General features: G+C 44.8%; 1 long non-coding RNA gene across 1 annotated transcript in view; it reads right to left on the bottom strand.

The window, feature by feature from the left end:
• LOC126925492 (uncharacterized) overlaps positions 1–22,744 on the bottom strand; it is a 103,464-nt gene extending 80,720 nt beyond the window's left edge. The window contains exon 1 of the long non-coding RNA XR_007713953.1: positions 22,332–22,744. This is a non-coding gene — a long non-coding RNA (uncharacterized LOC126925492). The remainder of the gene's footprint in view (positions 1–22,331) is intronic.
• Positions 22,745–24,622: the final 1,878 nt, after the last annotated feature.

Below are 24,622 nucleotides of genomic sequence, written 5' to 3' on the forward strand. Positions count from 1 at the left end.
TTTTCTGAAATGTAGGTGACTTTTTTTTCAACTGACATAATACCATTGATACTGTGAGCGTTACGTATTAACACTAGAACTATCGATAGTTAACACGAAGCTATTTCTACCAAAACCAGTGAAAATCACTGATCTTTAAAAAATACGTAACAATAGAATATTTTTATACTTATTGATTTATTACTTTCTTACGGAAGCAATTCTATGTTTTGTAGTACATTTTTGGTATTATTTGTAGTGGCACATGAATCAGAGGACACTCAAATCATGTTGTTGTTTTACCTCGGAATATCAAGATCGTTGGAACATGCAAAATGTAAGAATAAATAAACTCCGGGCAAAACGATGTCGCCGTTACGTACAGCCGTCGAACAAAGACGAATTCGAATTTCCCGACTCTCCCCCGATCAGTATAAATAAACGGACGCGATCGCGGGCGAATCAGTTATTAGCAGTTATTATACGAGTTATACGAGTTATCGATTAACATCTTCGAGTTATCTGCCAGCGATTATACACTGTCTTTGCGAACACGTTTGCACGAGCGACTTTGGACATTGTCTATATTTATTTATAATTTATTTCATTTATTTCGAATATATTCGACGGGTTGCGACAGCAAGTTCTCGTTACCGTTTTATCAATCCTCTACAATTCCACCACATATTAATCCAGCTGGGACTATGATCCCTGAACGAGGGTTGACAAATTTATGAAATTGTAGAGCCAGTCGTTTTGACTGCTGTGGTATTTCTAGTGTTAGCATCCAGCGATCCAGCGATCGATCCGGAATCTTCTTGATATCTGATATCGTCGTATCGAACGATACGCGGTAAAAATTTGAAAAACGCGTGGCAAGTTGTAGAAAACGAGGAAACTGGCTAATTGGGGTTCGATAAACAGATCGCAGGATCCTTTTACATTTTAACTGCTATTGGTTTAAGTAGCCCCGATACGAAATTATTTTCAATTTGAATACACAGAAAACAAAATAAAATTCGTTATATTATTCTTTCAGTTATCGTTGCGAAAGTCATTAGATCATTGCGGAAAGAAATATAACATGAAGTAGGAATTTTAAAATAAAATTGTAAAACCAATCCATTTGACTGGTGTGGTAGTTCTAGTATTAACACGTAATGCTTTAAGCTAATTATCCATCGTTTTGATAAACGCGTCTCTCTCAGTTACGAAGAAATACTACGTTTACGTACTTTTCTTAGCTGTTGATTGCACCGCGTGATACGAACGACGCCTGTACATACTTTCTTCTATAGTTAGCTCGTTGCCTCGTGCGAAATCGAGTCGCGCTATAAATCGGTGCTACGATGAATGCAGATCGCATTTGTAGCAAAATTTACTTACAACGTCGCTGTTAGCTGCAATTGTTCTGACGCGATTCGCTTTGCATCTGACGCGATATTACAGCGATGGAAGCTGATCTTCGCTTAAGTAGCTGTTGCGAGAGGTTGAACGGTCTTCGAAAAATAAGATGAAAATAATTCGGAAGAATCTTCGCTCTCTCAGCCTCGTTGCTTCGTAAATGGAGACGATCGAGATTCTCCACTCGAACGTTATCGAGCGATAAGCCGAAGGATCATGGGCAGCCGATCGCACGCTGGTTTTCCAAAATCGTCCGGCCAAAGAGCAGCGTCCGTGGAAATTCGTACGCTGCTACGTGATTCGCCTGGGGAAGAACAGAGCGTAGCTTTTGACGTTCCACGAACGATCCCTCTTCCGGAGTTTCGTAAAACCGCGGACCCTCCACTTGTTCGGAATTGCGCTAATCCTCGGTTTGCCATCGAAACGTCGGCCGTTCCTCGCCAGACGCTCGTTCGAAACGAGATCTGACGTTGGACGAAGAAGTTTGGAGACGAATGGGCGAGTCCGCTGGTAAAACTTTCGTTCGTGAGAAGGCTTTTCGCGTGGAAGTCGGACAAGAAAGGGCACGAAGTCGCGTGACGACGCTGTGAGAACGCGCGAGACGCCGGGACATAAGCCGACGAATTAATGGGCCTATTTTTTGTATTCAGTGGCACGCCGTCCCTTTATTTTATTTTATTTTATTCTACGACCACCGACATATGAACTCCACCGGTGTAAAACGATCGAGGATCGCGATACCAGCCCGGAGAACGTTCGTTAATGTCGCGCCATCTTCCCCTCGTTTGTTCCTCTTCTTCGAACGCGTGGCACCCGTTCTACCGACTTTCTCATCTAACGCACGCACCACCGACCAATTTCTTTGAAACTCCGAAGCTCTTGAAATCGTCCAGTCCCGCTGAAATCCTCGATTTTCCCTAAAACGGTAGCGCTCCTGTTCGAAAACCACTGTCCATCGAGCGGAACCTGAAGCGTCCGCTCCGGTTTTACGAGCAAACCGAAGGTGTGTTCGATCGACGTTATATACGCCATTGCTTTCGATGGCTTTGTTGAGAATTTTGGATCTTGATAGCCGAAATAATGGTATAGGAATACTAAATTTACGCTTAGAATTTATATTAGTATAGTTTTATATTTATTTGACAAACGATTTCAAAGATATTCATCGATACAAACTTGCACGCGTCTCACCACTTTCTTCCATAGCCGACTGTTAACTGAACAGTTTACATTCCTTTGTTTTCCAGACGCCGCGCACACACATACTCCCGCACGCTGATATTCATATACATGTATCACTACTACGCAGCTAAACTAGTCTAGCACATAAAATTGTACATATCTCAATCGACTTTTCGCCATCTTTGTCGCAACTTTGTTATTCCATCGGCGTAGGATCGCTTAGGCTGCCCTCGGACTATCAATACACATCGTCAATATCTCGAGACAGCCGAGGATCGATACGCATTGTCGAACCAATATTGTCAAAATTGATTGACAAAGCGAATCTTGAAACATCGGTCGTCGTTATTGATATTTTTTTTCGTCCAGGGACACTCTTTGTTTTCCGACAGGAAGAAACCTTCCAGTCGTCTTTGCAATCTCCCGAGGAAGACGAGTTCGTGTCGTTGAGGTAGTTTCGCAACGAGCGAGATAAGCGACAGTCTGAACGTGCAAAATTTGGAGAATGCGGTAGAACATCTCGTACAAGTTGCTCCAATTGCTTGGTGAACAGTGTTCAAGCTCGTTGCACCAAGAAAGAAGCGAAGCCAGCATCTACCTCGAAAAAAATATTTCTTTCACTTGTACTCCAGCTTGTTGACTGTTAATCGGTGATTAGTTCGATTTAGAGCAATTCAGGTTAAAGCAATTAAATTGAGATTAATAGCCACAGCCTAAGCTCGAGCCTCGCTGCTCGAATAACAAAGTTTGTTGAGACACAGTGTCGATACTGTGGAAGGTTCGCGTGTGGATATTCAAGTCACAAACGAAAAGTAAAAGGAGAAATATCTATAATTTTATGTGCTGGATTAGATTAGTTGCGTAATAGCGATACGCGTGTGTGAATGTGGCTGTGCGTCTCGAAAACAAAGGAATGTAAACTGTTGAGTCAGTTGGTATGGAAGATGGAGAGACGAAGAGAATGCTGAGACGCGTGCAAATGTATATCGATGAATATCTTTGAGATCCTTCGTCAAATAAATATATAACTGTTCTAATATGAATTCTAAGTGTAAATTTGGTGTTGCTATACCATTATTTCGGCCATCAAGATCCACAGTTCTCAACAGATATTTTGAAAGTTTACTTCTATTTTATTTCCAGATATGCAAAAACATGCTGTTAACGTTGATATATACAGTGGCTCGCTAAAGTATTTACATTTGACACGGAGAACTTTAATATTCATATTGTGTGCTGTATATAAAACATTTGGAAATTTTGTTAGCACTATAACGAGATCGCCCTGTTTATATTGCCAATTTGAAAATACATATAAAAGTTACAGAATATTTGATACAAACTTGTATTTAATATAAAGTTAATATACAGTATGTATAGTCACCTTAAGCGTATAATGTATCATGTTAAAAATGGTCCCACCGAATACTGAGACTTACTAATGTTACGAATGATCGCTTATTTAAATATTTTTATATGTGCACGTACTTGTACTAAATATCTTATAATTTCTGCATTCATTCTCGGAATCGTTTCAGATTTTAAAAATATAATTATGATAGTTGGATGTCACTACAGCATTAATGAAATTTGAAAATGTTTCGTATAATATGCGTACGGTGATCGTAAAAGGTCTATCAATACTTTCAGAAGCCACGGTATAAAAGTGAAAGGACAAAATAAATTAACACGTTCTAATTCATCCAGTCTTCCTATACCATTATTTCGGCTATTAAGATCCAAAATCCTCAACGATAACAATAGTTATAACAAAAATTATTGCAATTGTCTGTGTGCGAAAGTCTTGTGGCTGCCTTTATACTTCAAAGGCTCTGACCTCTTCGAAGTTGGAAAAACTTGTACTACAACAAAAGCGACAGGAATCTCGTTGCTCATCGGAAGAGAAGCGAGTTGGGGACGTAGAAAACTGATGGATCGCGACCGAGTGAAGCAGTGACAAAATGGTAGCTAATTTCCATGGGTACAAAGTGCCATTAAACGGCACAGAGATGAGATTGCGCAGTGGCGTGTGCTTTTCGCCGACGAATCGCCGATAATCTCGCGTATGAATTTCAATTTCTCCGTTGATTTGCGCCGATAGCTCACGAAACGCCGGTCTTTCCTCTTCTTTTTCTCCTCTTTTTTTCCGCCAAGTACAACTCTCCAGCTATCTATTAGCTCCACGAAATATTCATAACTCTATTTGAATATTCGCTCACGAAATTTGATCCACGAGGCGAGCTTTCTCTTTCCACACACGCTATTCGAAAAGCCTGGAGCCAAATGGCAGCTCGCGAGTTTCTTAATAAGCCTGGCGACGCGATAAAAACGAAACCACGTCGTCGTTGAACGTAGAAATATCCTTTGGACACGGAAAATACCGTGGCGCGAATTTGTAAGTTTAAGCGCGAACAGCCACGTCCGAAGGAACTTTAAATAACATCGACTGTAGGGACGCGATAAGCGAAACGAGATAATACGCTCCGCACACTGTTACGCGGTTGTGTAGTATTGTTAAAAAAATCCGCCAAAAAATTGCCCAATGTCGATCTAGTCGAAAGCTCGAAACTTTGACGTGAAAATAGAAAAGCTCGAGCTGAGTTCAGGGAAGCTTACTTAGAGAGGCTTGTCGTTATCGTAGTCCTACGAGTGTAATTAAGTGGTAATTCGCGCAATTTACTTTCCCATTAGCAATACTAATTTACCTGAACTCCCCGGAGTCTTCAGATTGAGCGGTGATTGCATTATTTAGTGCGTTATCGTACGCGTCGTATCGGGGCTTCTTCTTGTACGTCGCGTTTCAACGATAAACGCGATTTAGAAACGAAACTTTAGGAAAGAAGCTTGGATCTAAATTAGAATATAAAGCGAACATAAGAAATACAAGAAACGCGCGCGGGAATTTCTGCCTGGGTCGAGGTTCGCCTGGATCTTACATCTAAATGAATTAAATTAACGTAGATCCAAGAGAACCTTGACCTACGCAAGTGTGCAGAAATTGGCGCGCGCGTTTCTTCGCTTTACGTTCGACAGGCAACGTTGAATGTTCAATGTTCAATCTGATTTCGTGTAAGGCTACGATAAACACGATAAACAAAAGCAGATATAATACACAGGCAAACACGCACTCGCGCGTTTACGTAATCATTGGGACGATCGTTAAAATTGTTGAAAACACCGCTATCAAAATATAAAACGAGAGATACATCTGGCTGGAAGCTTGTACATATTTGTACCGAAGCCAAAGCTTCGCCAGAGAACGTATCCTCGTGCGATTCTCACAAACACGGATCGTAAAGGTTTCGTTGGAACAGAGAGAGGAGGCACGGAGGCGAGAAGTTAGAAGGAAAAGAGGTCGCGAACTGGATGGCCCGTTCCATAAACTCGCCGCGTAATTGGCCACGGCTTATTGAAATGTACGGCGGGCAGTGGACGACACTCCGGCAGGAGGCCGGAGTGCATGATTCCACGGTGGAAATAATGGAATTCTGGTCACACGGCGGCCACTAGGAGATTTTTATCTGGTCCCCGCGACGCCTCAGCGCCTCCTCGGCTCTCCGCAGCCTCACGCCATACCACGAAAAAACACGCTTCTGATTCCGTTACGGTGTTCCACGGAATCCTGCAAGAGGCACGCGCGTGCCTCGTCTTCGGCCACCCGATTTCGACACCTTCCGTCCAACGAATTAACGAGCTGGCTCGGCATTCGTGATCGCCACCGATCACGAGCAACGGCTCTTGCAACGGCGTTGTTCGTTGCCCAGGAACAAGAATTCAACGTGAACGAAGAATCATTTCCGGCAAGAATTTTCAACTTCGTGAAACTGTGTCTAAAAGAGTCGAAGAAGAAGAGCTGTTGTCGTACACAGGGTGCGGCCGAGTAACGCGTACAAGCGTGCAGCACACGATGGCTTGTGGAAAAACAAGAAGATGTGGAATGAAAGTGTTCAGGTCGGTTTACGAGGAAATCGAGTTTGAACGTTTGTCGAGTATGCGCGAACGTGGCTGATTTCGGAGAAGACCGGACCAAATAGTCGACAGGAGAGGACAATTTTTCTTAAGGCGCCTTGTTTCTGAAATTTATCATACGCGTGTACCAGGTCGATTCTTAGCTAAACGTTGGAACTTTATCTTCATTAAAACGAAGCCGCGAACGGGAAAATGTTACTCTACGTTTTTCACTTATCTTTACACGTAGAATAACCTCCTGTCGATTATTTAGTACTTCCAATCCGCAATTAGCCACTTTCAAGCATATTTGATAAATGTTTAAACTCGATTTTCTCGAAAACTAAGCCGAGACTGAGGAAGCTTCATTGCACATTATTTATATTCTTCCATAAGGAATGTCCAATCTCTCCAAAGGACCCTGCATATATAAAACACATCAATCTACTAACTATAATCCATAAATCTCATACATCGCTATTTGTCCCGTATCGCGGTACGCGGTACAAATCGTAGAATTCTTGGAATACGGAAAGACATGTAGACACTGAAAAATGGAAAAATGCAAGTGAAAGATACGACAGGAAAATCGTATTCTGAGATTTTGCCAGAGTCTGTTAGAGTCTGAAGGATTTTACTGAAAGATCGTCGAATGGGCCGTTTTCCGCGGTTCCAATTAAAGAGCTGCGCATGCAGAATGGCGATAAAGGGAAACAGCAGCCTTTTATGGCGGGTATTTTTGAACGTTGGATGTGCGCGCGGTCGAGTCCACTGCGCTCAGCTACGCTCCGGTTGCTTTCGTTCGAAAGATCGGGCAGAGGTTACGTCGAACGATTTATTCAGCCTGGCGAGCAATAGGAATGTTAGATGGCTGGGATCTTGACACGACGAGGCCTCGCAACAGCTGCTAACTAACGGTAGTCCGTCGACCGAAGAAATAAATTGCTTTATCGATGACAACGCGTTAGCATATCGGTGAACTCGATTATTCCGCGAGAAACGTTCCAACACGTTAGCTTCTCCGTTTCCAAGAAGAATTCACCCGTTAGAATATTCGAACCTACGGGATGCCTATAATTACTTTATTTTTTATCCGCGTGTCGCCCACGTTGGCATACTTTCCGCATTGTACAGCGCACAGCGACCTCGGTCAAACAGCGATCCCAGCCAATAAAAAATCATTGCCCTCGTCATCCGGTCGTCACAGGCAAAGCCTCCCATGTCAACTTTCAAGGGATCGTAATTCATCGACGGGGGAATTCGATCTTCGAATTCGCCGTGGTTTGCATCGTTTTCCGGTCAATCGTTGAGAGAGAAACTATGATCGCGGAGAAGCAAGTCGAAATTGAAGTTTAGGGACGTGAGAGATTTCACTGCCACGTTGGTCATTGGAGAGCTTCGACTTCTTACAATCGTGAAAATTGAATGAGAAGTTAGGGCGTTTTGAATATAACCGATAAATAGAAGATACTCTGAAATAGAAAGTGCTCCATTGAACAATTAAACATTTTTATTAGAGCATCAATTAAAAAGAATGAGAAGAAATGTTGCATCTGACGGTGCACTGCGTTAGAACACTGCGGGCGAAACATGCGAATTTGACGTGGCAGTCAAACTGTTAAAACGATCTCAAGAAGATCGTCGCGCAACTTCTTGGCGCTGCGTTTCGCTGGGAGCGAAGCTTCGCTCCGACTGTAACAATTTTTGATGAAACTTTTATGGAATAATCTTCGTATTTCGTGTGTACGAGTGAATGTTAACGAAACTGGTCGCGGCGAGCCTGCACGATGTGGCAATGTCGAAATGTGTCAATTATCCAGATGGGACTGCGTGGGAGTTGAAATAGGCGCGTTTTAACACGAAGCTTAGCAGGGCCGGTGAAACGACCGGTTTCAACATTTCATCTAAAATCGTATTTCTTTTGTTCGGCCAACTTTATGTAAATTCGTATATCAACGAAAATTGAGAAATTGATCGATCAGATAATTTAGGAATTTACATCAGGTTGGACGAGCAATACAAATGACAAATGTACAATCTTTCGTTCGATTTTCAAACCGGTCGTTTCAATGGGTCTGCTCCGATTAGCGTTAAACACGTTCTGTTTCTATCGCTTTTCCTGAAGATAACGCGATGAGCGACAAAGTAACGTTCCATTGCACAACGCGTAATCATGGGATATTGTTAACCATCGAAATGTCGCGTAGATCGCGATTACTATTTGCAGATGAAACATTACGAAGAACACGAGAGTTCGTCTTTTGGTAGACGTCGATACGTTCAAAACGCGTGGCATTCGCGTCGGGACAACTGTAAAGCGAGCGAACTTCGAAGCTGTTCGGCTACTGATCGAACATGATCGCGTAACGATCGAAGAAATTTGCTGGAAAGTTAAGCGGCGGAAGTGCGGTTTCTGCGATTCGGATGGAGCGCAAATTGCGCTAAATCGCGAACGCCTGAAGAGTTGCGAGCAGGACAAGGTTGCAACAGCAACGAAGAAGTAGAGCAATTGGCGTGGAATTTGGCTTTGGACTTAGCCTTTCACTTTCTACGGAATTGGAATAAAAAAGTTACTCGTCCATTGGCAAAAGCGTACAGAGACGAGCAGAGGAAAATAGCGCGATCGTTGCTCGGTTCACTGAAACGCAATGCTGCGAACAGGATCGGCGCTTCGTATTTGATTGGCCGTGTAATTAAATAAGCTAATAAACAGTGAATTTGTTTAACCGTATTTTATTCCTCTCGGTGAGGACTATAAGCCAGAGAAACCTTAGATGCCCTGTACAACTTGAGAGTTTCGTTGAACGATTTTAAAGAGCAAAGCTCACGTCGCAAAGTGAAAGAGAAAAGCTGACGAATGCATTAACTTTGGTCTAAAAATTAAAATGCATCGAGTCGAATTTTTAACGAATTTTTAGCACGCCTATCTCAAAATATCATCGGCTGGATAAAAGTTTTCTTTTATTATAAAACGAGTAATCTAATGTAATGTAAGTACGTGTTTTCCTGTACAAAATCTATCAAAAGGGAAATAACTCACAGTTAATATCATCGTTTACAAGAAGCAGGAACATTAACCGGTAAATGGTATCCTCGAGGATGATAGCGACTATAGACTTGTGTGCGCGTATTATTTATTTATTTACGTATTTATGTATATGTAACATAGGGTGAGTCTATTAGAATACATACATTTACAACGACAGATAGTGATCGGATACAGAAGCTTGGAAAAAAAGGAAAGGAAAGAAAAATAAAAAATAAAAATTATGTATAATATAGATGTAAAACGTAGTTGAATAGTAAATTTAAGATCAAGATAACATGTCATATATCGTTCGCTTGAATAACATATCACTGGATAAAGAGGATATTATTCTATTTACAAAATTCTCATAGATAAATGGCGTTCCGTTTGAAGATCATTTAAATTCATAAGATCGTTCCAAGATTAAAGATAAGGGATTGACTTAAACAAACTGAAAATCTAGTAACAGAACACGATCGAAATATAATTTTTCTAATTGAAATGATCTTGGAACGATCATTTAAATTCATAAGATCGTTCCAAGATTAAAGATAAGGGATTGACTTAAACAAACTGAAAATGTAATAACAGAAAACGATTAAAATATGATTTCTTATATTGAAATGATATTGCTACGCTCTTTGAACGATTAAAGATAAGGAATTCATTGAAACAAACTGAAAATCTAATAACAGAAAACAATCAAGAAATCATTCCTTATATTGAAATGATCTTGCTACGGTTTTTGAACGATTAAAGATAAGGAATTCATTGAAACAAACTGAAAATCTAATAACAGAAAACAATCAAGAAATCATTCCTTATATTGAAATGATCTTGCTACGGTTTTTGAACGATTAAAGATAAGGAATTTAAAGATAAGAAAACGATCAAAATATGATTCCTTATATGGAAATGATCTTGCTACGGTCTTTAAACGTTTAAAGATAAGAAAACGATGAAAATATGATTCCTTATATTGAAATGATCTTGCTACGCTCTTTGAACGATTAAAAATAAAGAATTCACTCAAACAAACTGAAAATGTAATAACAGACACCAATCAAGAAATCATTCCTCTTATTGAAATGATTTTGCTACAGTTTTTGAACTTTTAAAGATTTATTTACTCAAAGATTAATTTACTCAAAGATTAATTTACTCAAACAAACTAAAAATCTAATAACAGAAAACAATCAAGAAATCAATCCTTTTATTGAAATGATCTTGCTACGGTCTTTGAACTTTTAAAGATAAGCAATTCACTCAAACAAATTGAAAATTTAGTAATAGAAAACGATCAAAATATGATTTCTCGAATTGAAATGATCTTGTTACGCTCTTTGAACGATTAAAGATAAGGAGTTTACTCAAACAAACTGAAAATCTAATAACAGAAAACAATCAAGAAATCAATCCTCATATTGAAATGATCTTGCTACAGTCTTTGAACCTTTAAAGATAAGGAATTTACTCAAACAAACTGAAAATATAATAACAGACACCAATCAAGAAATCATTCCTCTTATTGAAATGATCTTGCTACAGTCTTTGAACTTTTAAAGATAAGCAATTCACTCAAACAAATTGAAAATTTAGTAATAGAAAACGATCAAAATATGATTTCTCGAATTGAAATGATCTTGTTACGCTCTTTGAACGATTAAAGATAAGGAATTTACTCAAACAAACTGAAAATCTAATAACAGACACCAATCAAGAAATCATTCCTCTTATTGAAATGATCTTGCTACAGTCTTTGAACCTTTAAAGATAAGGAATTTACTCAAACAAACTGAAAATATAATAACAGACACCAATCAAGAAATCATTCCTCTTATTGAAATGATCTTGTTACAGTCTTTGAACTTTTAAAGATAAGTAATTCACTCAAACTGAAAATCTAATAACAGAAAACGATCAAGAAATCGATACTCATATTGAAATGATCTTGCTACAGTCTTTGAACTTTTAAAGATAAGGAATTCACTCAAACATACTGAAAATCTAATAACAGAAAAAGATCGAAATATGATTCCTTATATTGAAATTATCTTTGCTACGCTCATTGAACGATTAAGGATAAGCGACTCGTTCAAACTGAAAATCTGTATAGCAACAGAAAATAACGAAAAGACGTTCTTTTACTATCTAGAGCCTCTGTTCGATTGGTCATGTTCAAACACTGAAATCCATTGGATCCGATCGCTGTTCGACTGTCCGAGGGTAAATAAAACGATACGTAAACGCTCGGTGCGTGGTGTCTGCTACCTAACAAAGTCGATAACTACGCGAGACGTTAGAAACTTACGATCCAAACGACGATATCCGCATCGCATCTACGGGAACGCGTCGCTAAGCGAAACAGGCGGATCTACTCGATCTGCGGTGACGATTTTTCGTCGTAGGATCGAGAAGCTCTGACGGAGAAAGGGAGCTGTCGCGGGACGAACGCTAGGCGGACGCGAGGCGGGTGTAACGGGCTCGAGGTAACGAATTCCAGCCGGAGAAACAATGTAATATACGTGGTGCAGAGGTACGCGGGAGATCGCGCGGAACAATGCATCCAAGCCGTGTCAAGGGGATCGGAGGCGGCGGGGGTTCGGAGACGGAAAGAGAGTCACGCACGTACCCGGGCCTTATCGTCGCGTTCACATCCGCCGAGCAGCCAGAGAAACGGATAGAGAGAAAGCGGGGAGCCGCGGAAAAAATCCAACATTCCCAGGATCCAGGCTGGACTCCTTCGGATTCGCAGTTATGCGGAAGCAGCCTGAGGAATTTGCGTTTACACGCCACTTACCGACGCGAAATTCTCCAGGTTCTTAATTGTAAGTTGGATCCGTTGCATTCGTTCAGACATATCCTGCGGCTCGTTTAACGCGGGACGTCTGCTTCCAACGATATTAGGTAACGATGCGTCTTATGCAATCCACCAGCGAGATCCTGTCGAGCTTCGGCAGAGTGGGAGGAGAGCGAACGACCGCCGATTCAACGTCTACTTTACAGCTCTTCTTCTGTCGCATTAGCGTCGGTCAACGCGCTCGACGCGATCGTCAACGGCCCGCGCTTTTCGCGCCTCGACGACTTGGCGCGCGAACATCGTACGTCCACTTTTCGCGTAATTTTCGTTCCTTCACGCCGCATAGAAGCTACGTTCGTATCTTCCTCGTACGCCTGTCGCGGATAATATTTCCGCTTATCGTGCTCGCTTATTACCGAGATATTGTCAAGAATTTCAGCTATGTCGCTTGTGCGAAAAATGGATCGGCGTAAAACTTGCAGGACCGATCGTACGACATCGTGAACGAAGATGAACAGAGGCAAATGCAAGAAGAAGTTAGTCGATTATCAGGTTCCATAGAATTCTTAACTGTTCCTCTGGGAACCGTTAAAAGTGGACACACAATGCTGAAGCGATCCAGGTTCTCAGAACCGTTTCGTTACGATATTCTTCCCGAAGCTGATCGAGTTTCGTTGTCATCGTGCGAAGACGAATATTCCGCGGAAAGAGACGAGTTTCTGAAAGTGCAGAGCGAATCGCGAGTCGCGATCCAAGTCACGCTTGTCGACTAGAAGAGACAAACGAACGAGGACCCGTAGCATATTTCTCGCCTCTTATCTGCTTGCACGTGCACATTGGAAACTTGGCTCGCGCCCGAACCTACGGTTTCGCGCGGATGGCCGCGAAGGCGTGGACGATTTTTCCTCGAGCGAGCAGCGCGCAGGTCCCGAGAGAAAAGGGCAGATCCGATGATTCGAGTGGAAGTGACCGGGCCGATCTATCGCCTAGCTAATTAAATAATCCCGTGGAGCGGCGGTCGCGGCTCGTAGATGGTCGGAACAGGTCGATACATCTCATTGTAACAGGATAAACAGGAGTCGAGACACGGTAGTGGCCTGTTGGGGCGGGAGGGAGGCTGACTCGAAAGAGCAACGAAACGGCCGAAGAAACGAATAAGAGGAGCAGCTGTGCGTGGTCGCTGAGAGTAGAGGAGAGACAGCGAGAGAGCACAGCACACGGTTCAAAGAAGAAACAACCACCGAGTGGAGTGGAGGAACAGAAGGGAAGAGGAATAAGCGACGGAGAGCGAGGCGAAGAGGGGTCGAGGAGAGAGAAGAGAGGAGGCGAGCAAGCAAGAAGAACTCGAGGGGACTTCTTAGGTTCGGTTCGTGGGCCCACCGGCCGTTGGAATCCGAGATCGCGTCTGATCGCAATTAAGGCCCCGCTCGGGCCGCGGCTGTGAATATTTTATTCCAGTCGTCGTCTTTCTCTCCGCTCTCTGTGCGCCGGCACACACAGTGTTACACCGTGCATCACGCTTCTTCCTCCTCTCGAACACGCTGCTGCTGCTGCTGCTGTTGCTGCTGCTGCTGCTGCTGCTGCCTCCTCCTCCTCCACCATCTCTTCCACTCTCTTCTTCCTCCCTCTTCAGCGAGTCGGCGTGTGTTTCGCCCGATCGTAATACGGAGGCGAGCCTCTCCACCTCCTTCTTCTCTTCCTTCCCTCTTCTCTTCTCTTCTCGTTGCTCTCGCTTGGTCGCGGGATCCGCGAGCGGAGCCGGCCAGCGGGGCCCCGGCCAATTCGAAACGAGCGAATTTGAATACGGACGGCCAGGTTCAGAAACAATGGGGACATCGACGGACCACACGGGATGCGAGCAAATGGTCCAACAACCGGAGGACATGCGTTCCGGCAACCGATGCCTTTTACCCTGTCCCGTGGAACCGCCAGTTTAGTCTAAACTCCTGGTCCCCGGGATCCGGCGAGCACGTCGGGCTTCTCCGCCTTCGGGCACTCGCTTCGCCAGGAAGTTGGGTATCGCGGCGTTTCTTCGAGATGGCTGGAAAATCGGAGGCGGGTAGCGATTCGATGGCTGGTCGACAGGAAGGAAAGGACTCTGCTGAGAGAGCCAGTATAACGTGGCCAAGTCAGCCACAGAGAGAGAGAGAAAGAGAGAGAGAGAAGGTTTTGTGAAATCGATACCGGGCGAAGATGGTATCGGCCGGATCCAACACGTGTAACGTACTACCGCGCCGGGACGAAATGAAATTTATTTCGTTGTTATTTCCAGCGGCGGCCGGCTGGTCAGGAAATATGGGAAATCGAAGGCCTTGAACGCGTCGTGGCCACCGTGTAACCGGTTACGCGCGATAACCCCCGTCTTGCGGGTTACGTAAACTTATTTTATACGACGTACGAATCTCGGTTGTCGTCGACAGTCCGCCGTACCGTCGAAGCGTCGATCACGTCGACCGAGGAAACGGTCGAGTCTCAGCCGAGCGGGGTCCGAGGGTTCCGTGACAGGTCACGTGACAGACGGGGATACCTGTCGGGTGCACGGGGTGGTCTCGCGTCAAGGGGGCCCCGCGGAGGCCCAACTCGCTCGTGAGCCCACGAAAAAAGACAAGAGACAACCGGCCAACAGAGGACAACTCATGCAGAATCGCTAACGAGCCGAGCAGACACCCGAACGATGGATGGGTTGGTCCAGAACCCGAACAAACGCCCCGGGACCCGACCCGAGAAAATCCTCCCGTCCATCCTGCCGTCGTTCTCGGCCCGTGCGTCTCGCTCTTCCCACCGGAAAATCCTCTGCCGACGTACCACGAAACGTAAAAACACGCAGCGTTGCAGGATCACCGGTGTGACTCGAGGTCTGTGGCTCGACCCCGGAATAACTCGGACAGAGGGCACGGAGAACCGCGCGGCAATAGAAAGAATGCGACAGAGAAGGGGCAGAGTGATAGCCGATGGAGGCGGCTCGAGATATCAGATCGAGTGCCGGGAGAAGACGCGACGAGACCCGGCAGAAGATGGCGTATCTGGCTTGCAGGAGCCAGAGAGAGAGCGCCGGTAGCCGGTAGGGATGTTCTGGTAGGTGAGCACAGCGTTCACCATCGCTACCACATCGATCGATCGCTCCGATTGCTTACGTCGCGTCGATAACGCGGCTATGAGTCCACTTTGGCCTCGGCCGGTTGACAACGGGCCACGACGAACAGCAACGGGCGGCACCTTGCAAGCATTTCAGCCCGCCGACACACAGCGTAATTGGAAACGCTATCAGGGTCAGCCAGGATGCACCGTGGATCACGCGGCTGGAACTCGTTGATAGGCGGTCGCGAGATCGTCCAATTAGTAATCGCCGCGAATTAATTAGACTAAGCAGCGTAGACTACTAGAAACGTTACCGCGTTTCGCGCACTCTTGCAGCAAGTTGTCTTGTCGTTTTCGTGCAACGGACTGCCATAATTTAGGACGAAATTTATTACCGTGCACGTTGGTCAGGTAACGCGGTGATAAAGGTTCGGATAAGGGAACGAACCTTGGTATCGGCAACGGTTTGTGCGTGCCAGATGAAAGACAGATCGAGTTGCCAACCTGTCGGCTTCGCTCCTGAGGCCAAAATAATTGTCCTTGGACCTACGGTAGCTGTCCATCTCCGTGCACGTGTACGCGATTATTACAGCAGCATCGTCCGCGAGATCTCGGTCGAATCGAAGCATACGGAACTCTAAATCGTCGCGAGTTTGTTGGAGAATCGTTACGTCGATCTTTATCGCTGTACTTTGATACATTGTATCACTCGGTACTATATGGTGATTACCACACCAGTCAAATCGACTAGTTTTACAATTTTATTTTATAATTCATACTTCATGTTATATTTTTTCCACAATAATGTAATGACTTTCGCAACGATAACTGAAAGAATAATATAACGAATTTTATTTTGTTTTCTGTGTATTCAAATTGAAAATAATTTCGTATCGGGGCTACTTAAACCAATAGCAGTCAAAATGTAAAAGGATCCTACGATCTGTTTATCGAACCCCAATTAACCAGTTTCCTCGTTTTCTACAACTTCCCACGCGTTTTTCAAATTTTTACCGCGTATCATTCGATACGACGATATCAGATATCAAGAAGATTCCGGATCGATCGCTGGATCGCTGGATGCTAACACTAGAAATACCACAGCAGTCAAAACGACTGGCTCTACAATTTCATAAATTTGTCAACCCTCGTTCAGGGATCATAGTCCCAGCTGGATTAATATGTGGTGGAATTGTGGAGGATTGATAAAACGGTAACGAGAACTTGCTGTCGCAACCCGTCGAATATATTCGAAATAAATGAAATAAATTATAAATAAATATAGACAATGTCCAAAGTCGCTCGTGCAAACGTATTCGCAAAGACAGTGTATAATCGCTGGCAGATAACTCGAAGATGTTAATCGATAACTCGTATAACTCGTATAATAACTGCTAATAACTGATTCGCTCGCGATCGCGTCCGTTTATTTATACTGATCGGGGGAGGGTCGGAAAATTCGAATTCGTCTTTGTTCGACGGCTGTACGTAGCGGCGACATCGTTTTGCCCGCAGTTTATTTATTCTCACATTTTGTATGTTCCAACGATCTTGATACTCCGAGGCAAAACAACAACATCATTCGAATTGTCCTCTGACTCATGTGCCGCTACAAATAATACCAAAAATGTACTACACAACATTGAATTGCTTGTGTAAGAAAGCAATAAATCGTATTACGTATTTTCTAAAGACAAGTCATTTCGACTTGTTTTGGTAGAAATAGCTCAACTGTTAATTAACCTTAGCCAACGAGCCTAGGAATCGACTTGACTGACACTTGCACTCGGTTGACGTGGAATTGGCTTAAAATTACCGCTCCAGTCTTCCGGTTCTCGGTTGTATCTCGTTGTTTGTGGTTATCGTTGGTTTGGTCGCGTCGTTGTTATTATTATCGGTAAACTTACCGACCTTGGACACGGCGATGTGGTTGTTACACCATCGCGACATTACGATGCGATCAGAGGCCAGCCAAGCAGCGAAGAAACAAAGATCCGCCGACCAGCGAGAGGAATTAGAAAAAAGGTAATGGAGTGAATGGACGGTTAACGTCGGTGGTTGCCCAGCGACTGGTGGGAGTTTGAAAAGCGAAAGAAAGCGTGGAAGACTACGCACAAACAACGGCCACGCGATGCATAATGCATGCGTGCGCCTCGAGTTTTCTCCCCCCGATGGGAGTGTCGTCAAATCAACGCCCTATTCGTGTCGTTCACGCCTCGGACGACGCGTCCCGATCGCAATTATCGAGATACCTTTTGCCCGTGGCGTGGCTCCGGGGGCGGTAAGGAACAAGTGTCTCTTTGTTTCCTCGACAAATCGTCGATTCGGCGTTTGCTCGTGGAGAAATTTCAATCTCGGCGACGACAAAGGGATTAATTTCGTTAGGGACCGCGATGCTTATTATTCGGGCTCGTCGGTATCTTATGTTACGCAACAATGGCATTCGAGTTACTCGGGGAATGACTATGAGAACGCGAGTCGATCTCGCTCCGCAGGAGACGCCGCCTAAACGGTCAAATTACAACTCCGACAAGCCGAAAGTTCCCCCTCTAACGTGCACGGCCGACTTTCACCGCTAGAGGAAAACGTGTTGGGCCATGAGCAGCGCGAATCCTCGGCCGAAATTCTTCGACCGTCTTCACCGAGACGAGGAGATGGAGAGGCGCGAACGAACGACGAATCCAACGGGTTCGACGACGCGGTAAAAAAGTTTCTCACGTATCGCGAAGAGAGGAAAGGGGGTGGAAAGGGCGCCTCGGTGGTAACAAGGAACCCCCCGCGGACGAACTAATTTTCCCGGATGACTCGCGAGGCTACAGCCCCGCGGGGGTCTGAAACAATGCGCGAGAAACGGCCCTTAAGACCCTGTAAGACTTGCACGCCGCTTCTCCGCTATTCGCTGAATCACCCTGCGCGTCTCGCGAGCCTAGCGATGTCTGTGAACCTATCGATGATGCCTTCCGCTCCAACGATTCCAACGAAAATCCCACGTCCCACGATATTCGTTATCGAAACTCACGCGGACATTTCCCGTAGCTTTCCGTTGGAAGCTTGTAATTTCGAACGCTTGCACGCGTGCAATCGTATCTGGATGTTAACGATGGCGATAAACAGACGAAAGAAATAGCGTTGTGGATTGAAAGGCGACTGACGAACAACAGCCGCGCGTCCAACTGACTGCTGGAAATTTCGATCAGCAAACAAGCGGGCAGATTGTTCGAGACAAGCGGACTCGTAGCCATCGCTGATCGAACGAAAAACACCTGCCCCATGCGGCGCGACGCATTGTCCTAATGGCCTGGCTTGTAATTACCATTGTCCCTGCGTGACCACCAGGAATCGGCGGTCTGTTATATCATCGAGACTCGATTCCACCGATCACCGTCTCGCTAGCTTATTCATAAACCAATTAGTTAACTGTGCGCGTACGAGAAATCCTCCTATGCTGTTCTTCGAGTTATCGCGAACGAGCGAGAGGATTCGTAGGCCGCGTGGGCCAAACGGCCACGGATACGCAACAGATGGTGTGGTTAGAGGCCAGAAACCCGATATCGCGGACCGTTCAACGAGAGGCGCGCGTCTGACGAGCATTCTCGTCACGTAGGACGCGTATACGCGCCTCCTAATCGCGAATAGAAATCTAGCCGGTCCATCGAGAGCTGGCTTTCGCCGAAACCGGGCGCCCAACCTGGCTCTGGATTCTCCGTGAGACCGAAAAAAACCGGAATGCACAGCGCGCATTCGTAGATGAAAAATCGCGTTCCGCCGTAGCGTCGTCTCCTTGACCCTCGGATCGATCCGAATTGCGGGAAATCACGCGGACAATTGGCGACGATAACGAGCGACAAGACGGAATCTGGAAACTAAGGGGCGACGCTCGAGTAGGAAATTTGTTGCTGAGTCTGCGAAGAAGATGGAACGTCGGAGGTAGGAAACGCGCGTGCCACGTTCCTCGCGCAGTTTCCTCGCGCTCCTTATTCGGCGCGACGTTTATCGCGGCGCGGGCAAATTTTTTCACCAGGTACCACGACCACAGGGACGTTAAGATTATACGGCGAAGAGGAGAGAAGAAGGTGGACGGTGCACGAAGACAGGCGCGCGCTGCTTTACATCGGTCGCCGTTCGCTCGTCTTTTTCCTTCTCCGTCGTGGCCCCTTCTCGGAAGCTACGGAGATTTTGACGATAACAGGGTGGATCCAGCAGCGGCCTCTCGCCCCGTCACCGATCCATAAATCCAACAATTTGTCCGGCCCGTCCGCGGCGTTTTGATCTCGCCCGATCCTCGGCCAGCCTCCCTACGCCCTGTTTTTGCATAATTATGCCGGATACGGACGTGGATATCCGTTGACTCTTGCTCCGGGTTCGACTTCTGGCACCATGGTTGCGCAGGCCGTGCAGGGTTCGTGCAGCTGGAAATTAAAGTGGGGACGCCGGTGACCAGGTTGCGAAGAGGAGAGAGGATGACTCGAGAGCAAGGCACGCTGTTCCCGAGTTATAAAGCGGTTCACCAAAATGGCGCCGCGGCCAAAATGGGCCCCGGCAACTGGCACGGTCTCGCGGTCCCTTTGTGATGCCTGCCTCGCGAAGGAATTCCACCGCCGGAAACCTACTCCTCGTAGAAGCCCGGCTCTCTACGCGCATACAGTCAACACCGAAAGTATGTTAACGAGCGGCGTGGACCATTCCCGGGACGTTCTCGACCGCGCGGTACCAGCCTCGAGAAAAATATTAATCCAGCAGACACGCTCGTAACATCGCGTCGAAATCTTCTCGAAAGCGTGGCCGTGCGCGCGGACCTCGATAAATAAGTAGACTGTCGCCGGCTTGTTAACCGATAAAATGGTAAAAAACAGGACGACGTCTAAGGTTTCGACGGGGCAAAAGACACGCGATACCGAAGAGCGAATCGAAAATTGGTTTTTCTTAGGATGGCAGGATAGCTCGCATACTTTCCGATAGGACTGTATGGCCGTTGGTGGCGTGTTTTATTGGAAGGTTGCGCGACATAGTCGGCGCGTTTTGACGGGCCCCCGCGGATCGCATACGAAATCAACGTGGATCGCTTCGCTGTGAGGTGTATCGCCGCGGAGTACGCGTGCAAATTATGCCTCGTCGCAACCTTGCCAGCGCTGCTCTGCCGCACTTTCCAGTGCGAAGAAACGAAGAAAATTATTGGCAAGGAAGCTCGTTTACCGAAAGCTCGAGCCCGATGGACTCGAGCCGATCTATAAAGCGATCTATAAAACGGAACGTGTATTATTCAGGCGGGCGGCGTGGCCTTGGGAAAGGCTGGCCGGCGATAATGCGCGCTAACGACTTTATCGCGTTCTAAACGGGCTTGCAAGCTCGCGGCCCTGCAAGCAAACGAGGAAGGAATTATCGATCGTCCGGCAGCCGGAGCACCGATGCCGGCCGCGATAAATCTTCATAGTTCCTTCTGACACGTTTCACGTGACCGTTTCGCGTTATCTTTGGCCGCATGAAATATGTCGGAAACGCTTTTCTTTCGCCTCGAATATCGCAAGCTCACGCTCCAACCGACGCATCGCGCCGAGCCTCGCTAGCGATTAAAAGGAAAACTCGAACAAGTTGCCCTTTTCGCTTTTGCGCCAATCGATAACGACCGATCGATCCTACGACCAGAACGGCGAAAAAGCGCCGTATTTCTGCCGTTTCGCCATTCGGATGCTTCGAGTTTTAATAAGTCGCCGTTGTACGAGTCCCGAGGTATCGTAAAAGCACGATCGTTTGTGACAAATGCGATGAAAAAGTCGTAAAAAAAAAAAAGAAATTACAGATGAAGCCAACGCGAAAGACAAATTGCAACTTGCCGACTTTAAACGATCGTAATCTTGTAACGAACGAATAAAATGCAAAGATTCGAACGTTGTTTCGTAAGGCAAAGTCGCTATTTACATAGCACGTGGAAACATATTGCTCTTATCGTTAATTGATAACGCTAGAACGGTGATAAGGATAAAAATATTCCGACTAATCCGACGACAGATCAACGATCAAACAAACATTTACAGATATAAATCTTCGCTTTTATAGCAAATACGTAAGTACACGTAACGCTGTTGTATTAATCTAAGATTTATTTCACGTTCGTATGTACAGAAGTCGCCTGTCGTAGCCTAACCTTCGCTTGTAGTTTCTAATATTAAGTTTTACGTGGCAATTACGTGGCATTACGTTTGACAGCGTCCAGAGCCTTTTGCTGGAAAACTGTCATAAATTTATTAGCAGCAGGTTTCGCTACCAACTGACACGTGTGTACAACTATATGAAACAATAACGTACTAATACAATGTTGTACAAGCCTGTGAAATACAATTGTTTAATGACTCTCAGAGATCTATGTGAATGTAAATAAATAGGTAAACTGGTAAACTTGGAAAAGGACAGCAAAAAGAGAACAGTAGAACGCGACAAATTATTTCTTCCGATTTTATTATAGTTTGCTTCAAAACTGTGGAGAATTGTGGACCCTAATCGCCGAAATAAATGTATAGGAACATTTAAATTACACTTAGAATTGATATCAAAAGAGCTCTAGATTTATTTATGTCGAAGTATTTATCACTTCTAAAAAGAAAAAAGAAAAACTCTGATCTGTTACAGAGTACATACATGTAGAGTACTACATACATGATCTGTTTAGTCTTCTCGTAGTTTGTCTTTTGGTAATAAATTAATTTGACTGAAGAAGAGAAAGGCGGCTGGCAAATGTATTTGTGAAGACATTGACAACATCAAGGTTCAGGTATTTACGACAAGAGTTAGAAAATTATTAAGATATAATTGTTTGTAGGCATGTAGAGTTTTAGGGAGGGTGTTGAAGTGGTCACCACTTCTACGAAAACTCTACATCTGGTCTTTTTAGTTTTCTCAAACGCTGAAGCCATCGACAGCATATAGACGAAAGACTGGCACGAAGGCAGACCATAAACAATAGACAGGCGACGTTGACTTCGGGGTTTTTCAGTCATAAGGTAACACTGCTAGCGTGCGGATCTGGACCAGCTCAAATTGTATTCCTACTTATTATTACACTCCTCTATTAAATATATATTTTCTACCTTACACTTTATCCACGCGTTTTCTCTCTTTATACATCTAATAACGTCAACAGTTTAACACGTGATTCGCAAGATCTTCGTCGATATACATTTGCACGCGTCTCGCCACTCTCTTTGCCTCGCCATCTTCTATACCACACTACTAACTGAACATTTGCATTCGTCTGTGTACGCACAGACTTCCACATACTCATACTCATACATACATACAAATGATCGTATCTTAGTACCCTAAAAACTCACAGAAAGATGCTTAGGTACACGGTTCGGGTAGAAATACACGTGACCGTTCGAGCGGACCAAAAATTTCGTTCGTTTCCATTCGAAATGGACGAAACGGAGTTTGCTCTAAGCTGCAATTGGATCCGGTGGAGCGACGGGATAAATTCCACCGGCCGAAAATGCATACACAGAGAGGAGACTCGGCCAGTAATTTAATAACTATGTATCCTGTTTCCTCGCGAATTATGCCCGCGAGCTGTTGAACAGGCGACAGGGCACGAGAACAGCGCGAGAAGTACCATTTTTCCAGTTGATGTTGCCGAAGAAATTTTTAAGGTGCATAAAAAAGAGCAGGAAGGAGCGGGCGGAGAGACGCGAAGGCGAGAGGCTGGAGAATTTTATCGAGTCGCATGGGGAATCGGCTGGTTACAACACAAATTTCGCCGATTCGTATCCCGAAACGGCAACAAGGGATCCCCGAGGATAGGGCCGCGTGGTAGGAGCCGAGCGTTTAATATATAAATATGTAAATAATGCGCTGCCGCGAGTATCTCTCATGCAGCCGGGTTCAAGCCGGTGGCAGCTAACTTATGGCCGGGACCAGGAAGACCGGCCTCAGTTTGCTCATCCATAATGGCGTTCCTCGCTGCGAATCTATCGTCACGTTTTAAACTTCTACACAGCGGTGGCGCATCGACATTTGGTAATTCGAAATCGACGAAATTCGCTGTTCCCCAAGGTCGGGAACAATCATCTTCGGGGACATTCGAGTTAACAGCATTGAGGGCCTTGGTTCATCGCGAAATAGGACTCTGTTGGAATACAACGATATTACACACATAGACACAAATAATTTTATATAGACACCTACACAGGCAATTGAACAGGACACAAAGATTTGAAAATCTTTAAGGGACCATGGGTCACTACCTACAGTCAGTCTGAGAGTAACTGGCCAACAATCCATAAATTCTTGACCTGCACACTTTGTTAATTATACCATATCACTCGCTCATATTTTAAATACATTTGCTTCTGTTTAATAAATATCACCTGATATTGTTTCAACATAAACATCGTGTCTTCCACAGATTATTTATCTTAACTTTAAGATTAGATCCTAACAGACTCGAAGAACGTTGTGGTAAAAATTGGCTTCCCTCGAAGAGCGCTGGTAGAAAAAATACGGCAGGTGCCAAGAGACGAGTTTTCAAGGAAAAGAGAAATCTTAGGCGCGAATGCAGTCGAAGTTGATGGAAAAGAAAAGCCTGTGGAAAAGCCTGTTGTACGTGCCAGCTCCTAACCGCAAACGAAACACAGCGTTCGGGCAAACACAAATAGATGGATCGTGGACAGGAGCCAAGAAATAATTAACCGTCGTTCACTGGACTTTGTACCTTTCTGCCATTATTCGTAATTAATTATTTGGTAGAGAAAATTGCACTTGGATTCTATGCTACGGTACTCTCGTTGCTGCGTAGAACATTTTCCAATAAAAGATCAGAATTCTTAGATCTTCTCACTTGTGGCGTTTTCTTGGCAAATGGTACTGCTGTCCTTTTCTTTCTTCGATCGTGTGTTTAAAGTCGCCTTTGACACCTTTCAAGGTTACTAGCGAACACGTTAAGAACGACCAGTGGAACGAAACGAATCTGTAGCAAATTGTGTAATTTGTATATAAATTGTACTCGTTCAACAGAGTTTAGTATGTCGCAGGTGTTGCAGACATTTGGTTCCGTTTTAGTGATAAAGTAGAAGCGTGTCCAGTTTGTAATATTCCTATCTTTTGTCGCATTAAATTGCCTTAAATTGCCATTAAGGTTGTTGAGCAATAAACCAAGTTACGGTAATATACCAAATTATAATTATCAATGATAACTTAGCCAAAATTAAATTAAC

The sequence above is a fragment of the Bombus affinis genome, chromosome 16 (assembly GCF_024516045.1).
Source record: "Bombus affinis isolate iyBomAffi1 chromosome 16, iyBomAffi1.2, whole genome shotgun sequence".
Classification (NCBI taxonomy): domain Eukaryota; kingdom Metazoa; phylum Arthropoda; class Insecta; order Hymenoptera; family Apidae; genus Bombus; species Bombus affinis.